Source organism: Molothrus ater, chromosome 5 (assembly GCF_012460135.2).
Source record: "Molothrus ater isolate BHLD 08-10-18 breed brown headed cowbird chromosome 5, BPBGC_Mater_1.1, whole genome shotgun sequence".
Taxonomy (NCBI): domain Eukaryota; kingdom Metazoa; phylum Chordata; class Aves; order Passeriformes; family Icteridae; genus Molothrus; species Molothrus ater.
Window position 1 is genome coordinate 42,913,727 of NC_050482.2, and position 15,778 is coordinate 42,929,504.

General features: G+C 36.8%; 1 long non-coding RNA gene across 2 annotated transcripts in view; it reads left to right on the forward strand.

Moving 5' to 3' along the window:
- The window catches only part of LOC118698451 (uncharacterized), a 142,230-nt gene extending 126,679 nt beyond the window's left edge, over window positions 1-15,551 (forward strand). For both annotated transcript variants that reach the window (XR_004981883.2, XR_004981882.2), the window contains exons 2-3: window positions 1,619-1,679; window positions 11,634-15,551. This is a non-coding gene — a long non-coding RNA (uncharacterized LOC118698451). The remainder of the gene's footprint in view (window positions 1-1,618; window positions 1,680-11,633) is intronic.
- Window positions 15,552-15,778: the final 227 nt, after the last annotated feature.

Sequence of the window (15,778 nt, forward strand, 5' to 3'; positions counted from 1 at the left end):
TGAAACCATGATCTTTGGTCTAAATAATCTGCATGCTGAAAAGAACATTAGACTAATATGCCACAGGATACTGAAACACTTCACTGATTGCTACAATAAAAGTCAAAAGGATTGATTGTGTAAGAATTCCTTCAGGTCATTAGATTGCTGTGGCAGGTGCTGGTTTATTTGCAAATTCCAACAAAAAAATCTGGTTTCTAGCAATATAAGTTTGTGAGGATAGGAAAATTACAATGCTTGGAATATTTCTGCAATATATGTCAGCTTCTTCATTTCCACGGGTTGGACAAGTGCACGCCCCATAGCAGACTGTACTATATTGTTTTGGGGAACAGAGAGGACAAAGTGCTTGCCAACATTTCTGAAGAGTTTGATATATACATTCAAACCTAAATACAAGATTATCTTGATGAAGTTCTGGAAGTTGATAAGATTATTTTTATTTGGGTTAAATTAATGTGTCTGTGTGTAAACATGCATGTACTATGCATATCTATATATTCAAGTGGGCAATTCCATCTGGTTTCTATCACCTTTGGTGCAAAGACATGGTGGGATTGACTTATGAAGGGAAAATTAATTAGATGATGTTTGTCAACATCACATGCCTAAACTCAGAAGAAGAAACAGAAAGAAAAAATATCTTCTCTAAGTTGACCTCCTGTGTTCATCACATCATCTTAACACATTCATAAAAACATTGATTGCAGTGTCTGCTCTCACACATGGTTTTCTTTCTTCCTCTCCTTCCTTCTATCCTCATGCAAGAATTCGGGGGTTGAACCGAGTTACTTTCTAATTGTTGTTACTCTGTGATATGCCATACATATTTTCTTAGTGAGACATATCAAAAAAGGCATGTGTTTAGTTTGAATGTAGAGTACCTTAGTTCTTGTGAGGACATGTTCTGCAGTCTTTCAGAGACATAAGAGAACATGTAATTGGGAAATAAAATTTAAATAAAAGTTTAATCATTGAAACACTGAGAATGACTCCAATAATCATCTCATCTCCATGTCACACCTTTAAAATGAGACTAGTATGTGTACCAAGTGACACAGTAGATGAGGAAATTACAGTAACTTCAGGATCTGAGTGTCATTGCTCAGTGCCATTAGAGTGAAGTCTGAGGGAAGAGATTTGGTAGCATGGACTGATATCCATAATATCGTGGTAGCACTAGAGTATGCTCAGCTCTAAAAACAAACTGGGAAGACTGGTAATGTCTCCTGAACTCAGAATTAGCCTCACTGGTCTCTCTCTGAAGTTTAGCAAGATGAAGTGCATCTTTTTCCAATATTCCAGATGGTTCTTGTACAATCCCTATAACATCCTTTAGTCTCCTATTCCCTTCCTGCTTTTCCTTCCAAAATGCCACTGACTATGAATAATTTAATTTGCCTGCCAGAGTTCTCCATCACTTTCTCCAGCCTTATGAGAGTAACTTTCTAACACTGTATTTCAATGTCTCCTGGCAGAATATTTTCCATCTGCTTTTTAGATGTGTGAGTGTGGGAGGGGCAGAGGAGGCTGGGATGGCGGGGGTGGTGTCAAGGAACAACGCCAAGACATACTGCTCTCGTTGAAATGATCTACTGCTTCCTTTCTGTTTCCACAGGGCTTGGTACACTGCTCTCACTTCTCTTCAGTGTAGCTGCTGTTCTTCACTTCTTCCTGAGGTAAGGATATGAAGGAAAGAGGAAAGAAAGTCAACTTCTCAGTGCATAACTTTCAGAGTGTGTTTAGATTGGAAAAGTCTGTGAAATAAAGCTTTTATTCCATTATCCTCGGCTTTTCATCTCAGTTAGCATTGTAGCTTGCATGAAAAGTATTTGAAGTATGGGCACTGATCTGAATGGACAGAGGGAACCAGGCAAGAATGTGGGCACCCACAAGGAACTCCATCTCTGGCAGAGATCACTCAGGGCATTGCTGTAGGAGCAGGGAGAACAAGGAGATTCTGGTTATCACAAAGTGTAAATAACATAAAGCCATAGCTGTTCTCCAAGATACTGTTAATAGGAATAACACAAGATTATTTGCCATGTGGATTTTAGAGGACTGCCTTTACAATGAAGGAATTGCAACAATGAATAGTTTTCCTCTATTTGAGCTGGGAGGACCTGATAAATCTTAGGTCGTCCCTACACCTAGACATGCCTTTGAAGTGGTTTTCTGTGACAATACATAAATAATGGGAATCTGCAAGAGGCATCCTGAAGCTGTCTTTAGGATTGCATTGAAGTACAGTTATATAATAAGAAGCAGCAACTTGGATTAGCTCATGAAAGTCAAGAAACATGACAGCAGGCATTATGCTTAAAGTGGAACTTATTAATGATAGATTAAATAATGCAGTATCCTGTTCTTCTAAAAGGCTACTCATGCAGTTTGATGCCTGTGGCTATGCCTGGTGTGGTGCACCCCATCACATTCAATCACAGATGCTCAGTCCGGCTGTGTAGGGACTTTATGTAAATAGAGACCTCTTGGAAATCCCACCCACCTTTGCCACAAGCCAAGGAACTGAACTCATTCTGTGGTGCAATATTAGATCATGGAAACAGAATGCAGAAACCTTTGTGCAGATCTGCTGCCGACATGCAATGTGGAAAATGGCTGCTGATTGCTCCATTTTCGTTGTGATCTTGTGCATTCCTTTCTTCTGAATTCTGCCAAGTACCATGACAATTATTCTAAATTATATGGCTTCTCACTGGATAATTGATTATTACATATAGTAGCATTTTATGCACATTATGTGTTTTCTTTAGTAGGTAGCAGTTTGAGCTGTATGACTGACAGGGAGTTGGATGAGAATTTCCCAGTCTTGAGAGTTGCAATGTAAAATTATCTCACTTAGATGTTCATGGGACGAAGATATGACTTTTTCTTTTGTTTCTAAAATCACTAAAGCTAAATAATGCTCTTCTATTGCAAAGTAGCAAACTTAAGTTACTGATATCTATTTGTCAGTGTTACACTGTGGCTATATCACCACTTTTTGTCTCCATAGTCTTAGATGAGTTTGACAGATGAAAATCTATATGCAGCTATGTAATTAATTTATACTTTGTCAAAGTTAGGAAAAGATTTGAATGGCAATTCAGAAGAATCTCATGCAATGCTTAAGTTAGATCATTGCTCCATGTACCTTACAGTGTGTACAAGACAAAGACTGAAATCTACAGCTTTGTTCTATTTTGCATTAAATTGTAGGGTTCTTTTTTCTTCTTCTTCTTTTGAGCATATGCCACCAAGCATGCTAATGAACCAGTCAAAGAATCAGCTGTACTAATAGTTAATGAGAATTCAAAGAGATTTATTTAGCCTAGCATCATCATTTCAGTGAAGATTCAAAGAGGATTAATTTGATTTATGTCAAAATGGAGGAATCTTTATATAATCTGCAGTCAAACTTTCATGAATATATTTATTCAGACTTGCAAAGTTCTTAAAATTCATGTGTAAAAGGCTATGGGAGAAGAAGACAATATTTATTTATATGTAAATCATTCTTTTTGTGCATAAAATCTATTTTAGGTTTCAAATATGTGTATATCTCCACTTTGCAATGCTTGGGAATTTGCAGTATATAATGTGGAGCTTTTGAAATCAATGAGATTTTTATGTGATTATAATGGACTCCAATATTCATTTAAAAAATCTGATGGGCAGACACAGGTAAGAAAAGATTATACAACTTAATTTTTAAGGGCACTCTACCATACCTCAAAGAAATGCTTTTCTGGAATACATATCACACATACAGAATGCACATTAGTGTTATCAGCATTTCATTGCTCTCTTTTGGAAAAGCTGCATGACTCACATACCCAAGTAAAAAACTCGTGCTAATAACGTCATTTCCATGCACCAAAATTTCACATACAACTATATTGAGCATGGAAAAGACAGCTAATTTTAAAACCAGCAAGATTTGTAAGTGCATCGCTGTTCCTCAAACCCCACATTACCATTTCCAGGAACTGTGTATGGCATTAAGTGGCTTTTCATACACCATTTCCATGGCTGCTCATGCACTACTGCTTTCACACAATGACCCCATATCATGTGTGATGATGTTGAATCACAGATGGCTTTAATATAAAAAGCTTTGTTGAGCCATTTTCTTCATGTACACATTGAAATCCAAATTATTCATGAGTAACTGCTTTTGTTAGACAACTTGGGCTGTCTAAACTCCAAATTCACAAGATTATTTATGCTTGGCCAGAAAAGGAAGAAATGATAGCATGTAGTATCAAATGACCTGACCAGCATTTACAATGTCCTTCTGTTGTTTTTTGTTTGTTTTTCTGGGTTTTTTTGTTTTGTTTGATTTTTTGTTTTTTTGCTTGCTTGCTTGCTTTTTGTTTTGGTCCCTTTTATTGTTTTGTTTTGGTGTTTTTGTTTGTTTTGTTTTGTGTTGTTTTTAATGTGTTGTCTTGTAGGGCTTTTTAAACAATAGGGAGAAGCAGCACATGAATGCAATCTCTTGGTCTGACTTGTTCTTTCCAAGACTTTAGGTGGCTATTTCCAAGTCAGTGGATGTTAATCCAAAACCAATATGAGAAACAAAGCACTTTACTTGATCAAAGTGGCTATTGGCAATTTATATTAGCATATAGATTAAGCAAACCTTCAAACTGATACATGTTTAGGCATATAACATGAGAAAAACAGTAGATTTAGTCTTCTTTGCTCAAAAATGTCAGTTTCCCACTGACTTCACAGCACAGCACAGACTCTATTTCCTTCAGTATTCTTTCGTGCTTAGTAAGGATATTTGCTAAAACATTCTGTCTCTGAAAGGACTTTCATGCTCTCTGGCTGTGGCCAGTGTTCTCTGCCAGCCATCATGTTCAGCACATATTAATAATGTTATGCTTCAGTGATAAGAAATTAACATCTTGTACTGTCCAACTCACTGTATGGATCCTGCACAGAACTGTTTAGACATTCAGAATGAAATATTAGCCTTGGCATTGCCTCAAAAAAGTGAGGTAGGAAAAATCCATTTTATTCTTAATTTTAAATAGTCACATATATTTACTTTCTATACTAACAGAACTAAGATGTGCAGAGTAATACAACATTCTTGGCCAGAGAAACCTAAAAACCTTTAAGCATGTGGAAAAGATACAAGTCTGGTCCAGTTCAGCTCCCATGGGCATCAAAAGATATTCTGCCACTGCCATCAATAAGTTTGAGCAGAGTCCGGGGTCTCTGAACAATACAAAATCTAAAAGGAAACTTCTGAAAAAAAAAATTAAAAAAAATTAGACAAAAGAGTCTTTGACAAAAGTAGTAAAATCTGTTATCTGTTTCCCTAAACGAAACCTTAAAATGAAAGAACATGTTAGGAGATTCAGTTAGAGCAGCAGGATGGAAGAAATCAGGCTTCTCATGAATCACATTAGGCCAGAGCACAACTAGCAATGGCAGGTTTAGACCCACCATAAACAGACTGACTTATCTTGTGATGGAAAGCTGGCAAGGCTTTAGCAGGGCAAATCTCACTGGCTGCTTCAGGTCCCTCTCTCCTTTCTAGTCACAGTCTTAACAAAATATGCAGGAACATGATATATCCAAGACCTCTACGTTTGTCCTATCTTGTTGTAACTGGCTAACTCATTAGGCAGTTATTAGGTGGTACTGACAGATGAATTCAAAGACCTTATTTACTAAAAACCCAGCTGAAAGTAGGATTGTAACAGCACTCTTTAGGTGACAGTCTCAGCATGATTTTAATTAAAGGGTAATTTTGGTACATAGCTATACAAATAAGCAATCAGGTTATTTTAATGTGATTTAAAAGGAAAGAAGACTCCTTCCATTTCACTGAAGCAGGAAAAAAATTCTGCACAGAACAGTTAATAATGATGGTCTAAATATCATCTGCTACTGCAAAATGCAGGTTCTGTGTTCAGTCAGTTGTGTTATGATAACTCTGTTATGTAAAGTCAGGTCATGTGAATGTAATGCCATTTAATGGGATAGGTTATAAAATCAGCTCTCATCTGAACAAAAATCCATTACAATTTCCCATTCTTGCCTTGACAAGGGATAAAATCTTTGGAGTGGCCTACATATCTTGACTCTGAACATATGGTATTTAATTTTAAAAGAATGAATTTACTTTTCCTTGGCCCAGAATTTAATTCTAAAAAGCACTCACCTATACCCTTATACTTCAATGTATATAGGTTTCAAATACAGGAAAGTTAACTGTAAGTGACAGAGCTTGAGATCATTGGGATGGCAGCAGTATGGGGCTCAGAACTACTGATCTCTCAGTTATTTACTTTGCTTTTTGGCTTTTACTATCTCATTGAGCCTAATATTTTCTCTGTCACCTGCACCTGCATCAGGTGATACAATCCTAACTCAGGGTAGTTCCTGTTCCATGTAATGCAACAGCATTGTAATCAGTAAAATAAAGGAGTGAAAAATCCCAAAAGGTTGTGTCTTAACCTGCTAAACATGGAACAGCTAAATATGGAAAATAATATCTTCACAAACCACATCATTTAACAGAAGTAATTCCCTTTTATTTCTGTTATCACTGTATGCAAGAAGTGGCATGTTCCCCTCGTACATGCCTCTATGCTTCCAAAGCTTAGATCCTTGTCCTGCAAGAAAAAGGAGTAAACTTTACTAACTGACATCATACCCTTCATAGAGTGACCTAGAAGAACCACTTCAGTGTTTTCTTCACAGGATAAAGAGAAAAGAGTAATCTTGCACAGAAAAAGAAACATTGGACTGAATTAGAGACCTTGGATTTTTTTGAGTCAATCTATTCAGAAACTTAGTTTCCCAGACATGAGATGTAGAATGTTTTTCCAGGCCTTTTGAAAAACAGATTACTCAAAAATAACTTAAGTAATCATAATAAAAGCAATGCTCTTAGATCAGCCATGAGCTTGAACTTTCTCAGTGGTTATTCACAACAGAAATTTGAATATTTTTTTCACTGATGTATAAGGAAAGGAGTTATGTCATCCTCTAAAAAGGTACTGTTTTTTATAAAATATTAAATATGATCCTATGCTATGTAAATAAACTGTAGAAAGAATAATATATTAATTACTACAAGAGATCATCTTCCACCTAATTAACATATCTCTTGAACTTCCTCTTAACATATACTGTGGATGCTATCATGTTGTAATGTGTTATTTTTATAATCTGTACTTTTTCTAGAAGTAAAAATGGGATGAGTACCATTTTGGATATGGAGATTTGTTAGACAAACTCTCTGTAAGGCTTCCCACATAATAATCTTCTTTTGACTTTCAGACTGTGGCCTCACTTTTAAAATACATATGCTGCACATGGAAATATTTCATATCTCTCTGGAAGTGAAATGAAAGTATATTTTAACATTTAAAAATGTCAGGATATTCTCTCCTGGTTTTTCTATTTCCTAAATAAATGCAAAGGGAAAGATTCACAGCTGCAGTTGTCATAGGGCCAGGAGAGTGACTTTTTCCTTTTTTCCTTTTCTAAGTTTAATGGAAAGCACTATATGATTAAATAGTTTATGAGACTAGGAAATGAAATATGTGATATCAACCTTTAGGTACTGTCCAGTTTCTCTAAGGGGCCTAGACAGAACTGAAATCACCGTTCAAGAGTATTGCATTTACAATGGATACATCACCCAGGATACCAGGATTTCTGGTGTTGCCTGTGGGGTTCGGGAAACCACACTCTACTTATACTCCACTCCCACTTCACTTCACTTATGTTTGGAAAAATTCATCTGAAGAAAAAGTGTAAGTCACCTGTTACAAGTGTTGTTCCAGTCACTCATGTCTGCTTTGCATGACTTGTGCAAGTGCACAGTGATATCCTCATTAATTTAAAATTACAAAATATTATCCTCATCGTTGTTTTCACAGCTAGACAAAACCAGGAAGGCTGACATTTATGTGTTTTACTTTAATCTGAGATTTGCTTTCTAGAATCATTTGGAGCCCTATTCAACAAAAATTTTAGGGCCTTAGGCCGGTGTTGGTTTCACTTCCTCTAAGATATCAGCTGTACTAGTGAGCTCCAAGATGGCTAGATCTGCTCTGAGTCAGAGCAAAAAAAGAAAACACTTTTTGCTAGAAGCATCAATAGTGGATAAATATTTATTCATGAAAATAGACCTTCAGTTTTCACTAAGTCAAGTTAGCTGTTATTTTTGTTGTCTATGCTGTAAGCAGATGCATTTACAAACATGGAAACGTATCATTCACTTCCTCTCTTTCCATGTTTTATTTATTACTTTTAACAATTTATAAAAATTTCTAGGAGCAGTAAAACTCTTCTTGGTCGCAGCCTTCAGTCAAATAACAAATTTTGTGAAGAGTAATTGTGTGGTGATTATTCTTCCTAATAGAAAGTACATTATGAACATTCAATATATAGGGAGGTGTTAATATTCACATTTGATTATCTGCTTGTTTAGCACTCTTTGCTTCTGGGATGCTTTAAAAAAATATTTTCTTAATTCTTTGCTTTTCAGTGAATATTTTATTTGGCCTCCTGGTTGTGCTTTTTCTCCCTGAAATAAAAAATTGGTCACATTTCAGAGTCTGTATTTACATTGTTTGGTCAGTCCTACCTTGCAGCCTATTGTTTTTGTTGTTTTCTAAATGGTGTCCCAAAGAAGGTACTTGAGGGCTGTAATTTTTGACTCATTTTAGTGGGATTACACGCTCTTATCAGTTTATCTTAGATGGCCAAAATATTTTTATTCACTTATAAATATAGTTGTGTGCTTTCACTTAATTCAGTACAAACAGAAACCATTACTCAAGAATTACTCAAGAATAGCGAGTAAACAAAAATCACAAAAACTTTCTATGATAAACAGAGCATGAAAGGAATGAAAATGAATGATTGGTGTCTATGTTTGAAAATATGGTTTGAAAGATTCAACAATAGTAGTTATGGTTACCATAAGGGAACTCCATGGAGAAAAAACATGGCATTAGCAATGTTGTTAGGCAGTTTGAATACATTTCGAGCAAAATAGGGTATGTTTTAAATATTGGAGTTTTAAAAAGTTTTATTAAAGCAAATTTCTCTAAGGCCTAACCTTGAAGGTTGTCATGCTATATTATTACACTGTATAAAACCATGTAAGTTTTACTTAAATTCAGAAAAAGTAGGATGTCACATAATACACAAGAATATATTTTGCTTAAAAATTTTTCTAAATAATCTTTTACTTTGTTCATTTTGGTGCACATTACTCCCTTATATAAATACAACTATTGATGTCAACCATGCTATTACAGGCTTGTCATTATACCCAAGTTGTTGTCCCTGGTGTAGCTTCTGTAGCTGAAATCTACATTTAAAACATTGACCTAGAAAGAGAAAATAAATTTTATTTTTGGAAACCACAAAATTTCAGATGTGTTTACAAAATGGGAATACCTATCAGATTGTGCTGATAAATAGAGACAATGCACACACAGACCACAGGTACTACTGTATGAGAAGTGCTCCTTGACCACATTGTGACAGTGGAAATTTGGAGAGCTAGTGTGCCTCATTTGGAAATGCCACTTTAATCACTAATACACAGGAATCTAATGAACAATAAAAGTGCTTCAGATACAGGACACTAAAAATTTTATGACTACCCTCTACTAGTGTGCTGTCTCACAGATGTTCCTCTCTACATGGAGAGAAGCAGAGATAGGTCCTTATAGTGACAAACTTCTTTAATATCTGTGTATATATAAGTTTATCCAGTTATTTATAAAACTATATAAGGTTTCTAAAATATATTTGTATCTCTTTCTCTCAGCAACCATGCCTTCTGCTATTTTGAGGTGATAGTTGATACCCAAATAAATCCTATTTGCTATATTCAGCCCATCTTTATTTTTGGTTTCCTATAACTAATGGCTATGGGTCTCATCAGTTTGACCTTGAAAAGGCCTGCTATTTGCCTCATAGGACAATACAGATATGATGTGCTTATGAAAGGATAACAGAAGTTAGCAATCAGGGACCAGAGATGAATTAGAATTCAAGATTTCGTATTATAAATGAGGTGGAGTTGTGGTCAATATATTACTTCTCATTGGACAAAAAGTCAGGAAAGTCATATTCTAACTCTTCTACCATCTCTCTGCAACTAAAAGTGTGCTACAGATTCTGCTTGTTCAGTGCTAAATTTGGACAGAAGATGAAATTAATCTCATCTAACTTTAGACCACTCCAGTGAAGATGCCAGAACCAAGCTGGTCACCCCAGGCCCACTTTACAGGCACGTAGACACAGTCGGGTGAGACTCACAGGCTTGGTATGAGATGGATGTTCACTGATTATCCAACTTGCAGTTATATGCATGGGTTTGGAGGAAGTCTAGTCTTAAAACCTGATGTTCAGGCAGATATCATCCTCACTGTCAGCTGAAGCTAATGGAAGCTGCAGACATTCAGTGCTACTGAAAACCAGAGTCCATTTCTAACATACATAATTTGCAATGATTCTTCTGTGGCCAGGCTGGAAAAGCAGTCTGATCTGTTGCCAGAAATATGTTACAGAGGAAGTGACAAAAATGCAGATTTAGATCTTAACTCAGCCACAAAACTATTTTAATAGTTGATAAACTCTGTAACCATTTCATAACCTCAAGTGTATTTATGACTTCTGAGAGGTGATCAGAGTTCATATGGTGGTGGGATGCATAGAAGAGTCTACAAATAAAGTTGATAATGAGCTAATTTTTCAATTTCAAATTTCAGCATTAAAATATGTTCAAAAGTATAGGACTGCATTCAAGTTTACTTTAAATACTGTCCATCTGTGGTTGCTGAAGTCTATTCAGGAAAGCATTCTATCTGAAAAACAAATGCAGTAAAAATGCAGAGCACTTGGAGGTTTTAGAGATCTACCTATTTTTAAATTTCATCTTCCTCTAGTAGATCTCATTTTTAGGACATAAAATGATATACAAGATATATCTTTTAAAAAATGAAACATTTCTTTTTTTCAAAGCAGTAGATGTCAAAGTAGAAAGTGCTGTGCATGTGCATAGAGGATAGAAAAAAGGGATGAAAATATTTTTGACTTCATGTTCTAGAGAGTCCTGTTTAATATCTGATAAAGGTTTTTTAAGAGGTTTAAGAAAGGGTTAAGAGAGATCATAGACTGACTTGAAGGAAAGGAAGAAGTGGAGCCAAGGCAGTGCCTCGTCTGTGGCATGACATGATGGAGCGTGGCACAAATTGAAGCAAAGCAAAACTTCCTCTCTTGTGCTTCTGGAAAATAATAGCTTTCCTCACTTATGAGATTGTGTCTTGAGTGTAACTAGGGCTTCCCAATATCAGCAAAAAAAAGAGACCACGATCTCCTTTTGAAAACTTGTTTACAGTGGTAATCTCAGGTTAAATTCCACTTCCATTGAAAGAAAATACTGAGGATATTGGAGCATAGCTTGGGGTTTGAGGTGCTAAGATGACTAGAGAGTAAGAAACCTAATTACTTCAGATCTGGGTGGACTGTCTGCATGATGATACTTATCCTCAGCATAAACCATGAAAATAAGAAATAAAAACTTGTTCTCTTTGCCCTGCAAAGTAATTTATATTCAGATTATTCTTTTACTTTTACAGATGTATGATCTGAACAGGATATCCTGGACTAATTTCAACAGACTACATTGTGATGCTAGAATCTGTGTGAATGCATGGATTCTTGAATATTAAAAAATCCAGTTCTTTCCATCATGACAAAAAGTAGCTAGTAGCTATTTCACAAGACAGAAATACTTCTGAAGGTGATTGCAGCATCTCATTATATTGGATTGGGAAAAGCCCACACATGAATTGAAATGCTTCAATGGAGTGGATGTTAGTGAGCTATAAGATCTTTTCCTTTGAGATTTTTTCCAAGCAAACAGTGTAGCAAAGGAGGAAACTAAAATATAAGTGAAAATCAGTATTCTATGTTCAGCTGCTGCAGCTTACATATATTTGACCATGAATTACAAGCAAGGAAAAACTTTCTCACCATGTGAGCATGGTAAAATATTTGAAGAACTAGGGCAGAGAATTTCCAACCATGGAAATATTAAAAACTCAGTAAATCTTTTACCAGCCTGGTGTAACTGGCCTACTTCAAGCAGGGTTTGGACTAGATGCCCCATAGACATCCCTTCCAGCCTCATTTATTCTATGATTAGAAAGGTTGGGCATTGATTGTACACCTAAGGCAAAAAACATCTACTTCAGGGTAAAAATCAGAGTGAAAAGCAAGACAGATTTCTGCAGGCAGAATATGTCACAGAACGAAGAAGTTTATTTTTGAAATTATTTCTCCCAACAGCTCTAAGAAATAGAGGTAAATGCACTTACCTTTAGGTCAAAGGTAAATTTCCACTTTAAGTTTCAGATATTCACTACTTAAAGTTATGCTAATAAGTAAAAGACACCAAAATAGACTCAATGCTTTACCTTTAAGCTAAAGGTAGATGAGAAAACACCAATCTTTACAGTTGCAGGGTTTCCATGCAGAACAGAAAGATGAAATTGAAAAACATTAAGAGCTGCATTGTTTCTGGGATGCCATAAGGTTTGAATGCTGATTAAGGCAGAGGTACAATAAAGACTTCACTTCAGTGAAACAATTTGACATTTTCCTGATGCCTTCTCTGGGACAAACTGGCAAGATACAAATTGGATGGGTAGGAAATTTTCTCCCAGGATGCACACATAAGAAGATGATCAAAGGTTTTTACCAGCCTGTCACAAGTAGGATTCCCCAGGGGTCAATATGGGGCTGCACACTGTTCAACATCTTCCAAAATGGTCTGGACAATGAGGCAGAAAGCACCCTCACCTAGTTTGCTGGTGCCACTAAACTGTATGATAAGGTAGACCAGAAGGAAGAACCATCTTACAGAGTGTCCTGCACAGGTTGGAAGAGTGGAGTGGCAAGAATTTAACAAAGACAAGTGGGAAGTCCTGCAGCTGGAATGAAAAATTGAAAGAGTCCAGTATGGGTCAGGATTTGCGTGGTGCACAACCAGCCTTGCTGAAGCGGACCTGGTGCAGGATGAACAGGAGTCAGCAGTGCACTGCTGTAGCAACAAGGGTAAATCAGATCCTGGGCTGCATCTGCAGGGGCATTGCTAGAAGGAGCAGAGATCGAATCGTCCCACTCTGCTCAGAACTTGTCAGGCCACACTTGGAATGCAGAGTGCAGCTTGGTGCCTACAATTTGAGAAAGATGTGGACAGACTAGATAGAGTCCAAAGAAGGGTCTCAGAGTTGGTCAGAAGGCTGAAGAACATGCACTGTGAGGAAAGACTGAAGGATTTGCTTTGCTGGGAGAAGAAAAGGCTTAGGGGGGACTTCATCACAGTACTATGGTAGTTAAAGAGCAACTACAAAGAGGAGACACATGGAGAAGACAGAGAGCAACTATTACAAGTTGCACAGGACAAGTTTCATGTTCCTATTGGAAAGAATTTTTTTTCAGTGAGAACAACTGATCATTGGAACAATCTCCCCTTGGATGTGGTAGAGCCCTCATTGTTGAAGGTTTTCAATACACAGTTGGATAGGGTGCTATAAAACCTTGTCTTGGCTCTCTTTCCCGTGCAAGATTGGACCACATGACCTTTCAAGGCCCATCCAACCTGGGATACTCTATGAAAGAGGAGGAGATATAGTATATTTAACACTACTTGGAATGCACCTGTGTGTTAAGGCATTACTTCATCAGGGAGCATGTGGTCAACAGTTGATTTAAGCAGACTTGACCACCTGTGGTTGTTGCCTATACTGACTGTTCTTCACCAGCTCCCAAACTCACTGAACTGTTCTCACACAGCAACAAGCACACACTCACCCTTGAAATAACTTTCCTTTCAGTTGCTTCCCTGGCACTAAAACTGCAAACAAAAAGACTGTCTTTCCAACACTTCTCTCACTGCCAATCCTCCTACATAGGTTACAGGAGGAAAGTTTCCCTGGGTCAAGTGTGGAGAGGAAGAGATTTAATAAAAAAGCGTGGAGCTGTACTGGAAGAACTGACAATCTGGAAGGAAAGGAGAGGAGAGTTAGCAAATATTGATTCATGTTCCTCTCTGTCTCTTGGTACTGAACACAGTAATCTCAAATCTCTGTTTCTTTATTGCCTGGAAACTGTACTGCCCATATGTCCCCAGCTCATGGCAGAAGCAGAGCTAAACAGAAGATAATTTATCTTTGCTGTTCCACTCTCAGCTCATGCTGCCATGACAGTATAAAAATATTTAAAGGTCTATGGCATTCCTTGCTCTGACATGTGTGCCATTAGAATTGGAATACTTTATGACATTTCAGCTGTTCCCTAGTAGGAAAATCTTACTTGATTTGAATGCTATACATCACTCAAGTGGAGACCACCTTCCTATAAGTGACTAATAGAGTTGCATTTTGCTATGAACTTTTTTCAGCTATCTTTATTTTTCTGTAGGAGGGAGATATTCTTCAATGTCTAAGAATCTCAACAAATTATTAAAAATTATTGTTAAGGAATCACAATGTGATATATTGCAGTTTGCTAACCAGGGAAGAAAGCTCTTTGTTCTATGGGGGCAACTTTCTGATAACCTTCTCATGTTGCTTATAGTTAAAAAAAAACCCAAACAGAAACATCAAAAAGCTTTTGGGCTTATTTATTTATTATTCTAACAGAGGACTGTACCATCCTGAAGGGATCCTGCCACTTTCTGAGCGAATTACTTCTGACATCTCACTTGTAATCTGAAACATGGAACCAAGTCTCATTTCAGGCAAGTTTTACTAATTGTTTCAATGGACTAAATATAAATTGCATGAAAAAAGAAAAGGTTGGGCAGCGAAAACCAAACCTTTCTACTGATATGAAGGCTTAGCCTTCTGCTGGTCTTGTTCTCATAGATTGCACTCAGGAGTCTGGATGGTTTTGTGGGTGACTTTTCTTTCCATTTCAGACATTTAAACTCCTGTTTGAATGAAGTTTGGTGTAGTGAGCTAAAGGAGGTCAGAGCTTAGTGCATTTGAACAAGGCAGTAACACGGCAGTGTAACAGAGTCCCACCTTCCTGTGCCTCTGTGCAAGAGCTGAGGAACATGTCCCAAGATGTGGAGGTACTCAATGTCCCCAGACCTGACAAAGGGAAGGTTGGGTCTCTGATACAGAAATCACCGAACCTCCTGTTTAAATCACGCTAAGCCTCCTCAGTTACCTTGAGACATTTCAGAGTTAAACTTTAAATTCATCTTTTATATCTTATTAAACATTTTTTTTCATAGAAGAAGACTGGATATTTGAGGTTTAGTTCAACTACTGTAATCCAGGGACAATCAAAACCATATATTGTGATGCTTTTCAAGTTTTCTTCCTAATTTATGAAGATTGTGTGGGAGAAGACAACAATCTGTACTCAGGAGAAATGCAGTGAATCAGCCTGTTCCTTATGGTGAAATGTTCTTTTAAGCAGCTGCTGTACCTTGTAGAAATAAAAAACAACAACAACAACAAACAAATAAACTCCAGATTCCACTTTAATAAAAAAAATTAAGCTGTTGTTCTTTAAAATACTGCACTACTGTCTACAGTCTTAATGCGATATTTGGCATTGTTTGGAAACATAGCATAATGCTACTTCCCTTTCTATTTGGCTGTAGAAGCAAGGGTTATTAATCACACTAGACTATTATGGAAATTAGGGAAAGCACAGAGGGGGAATGGTGCAGAGACCTATTGTCTCAGGGAAGAATCTGGGAGGG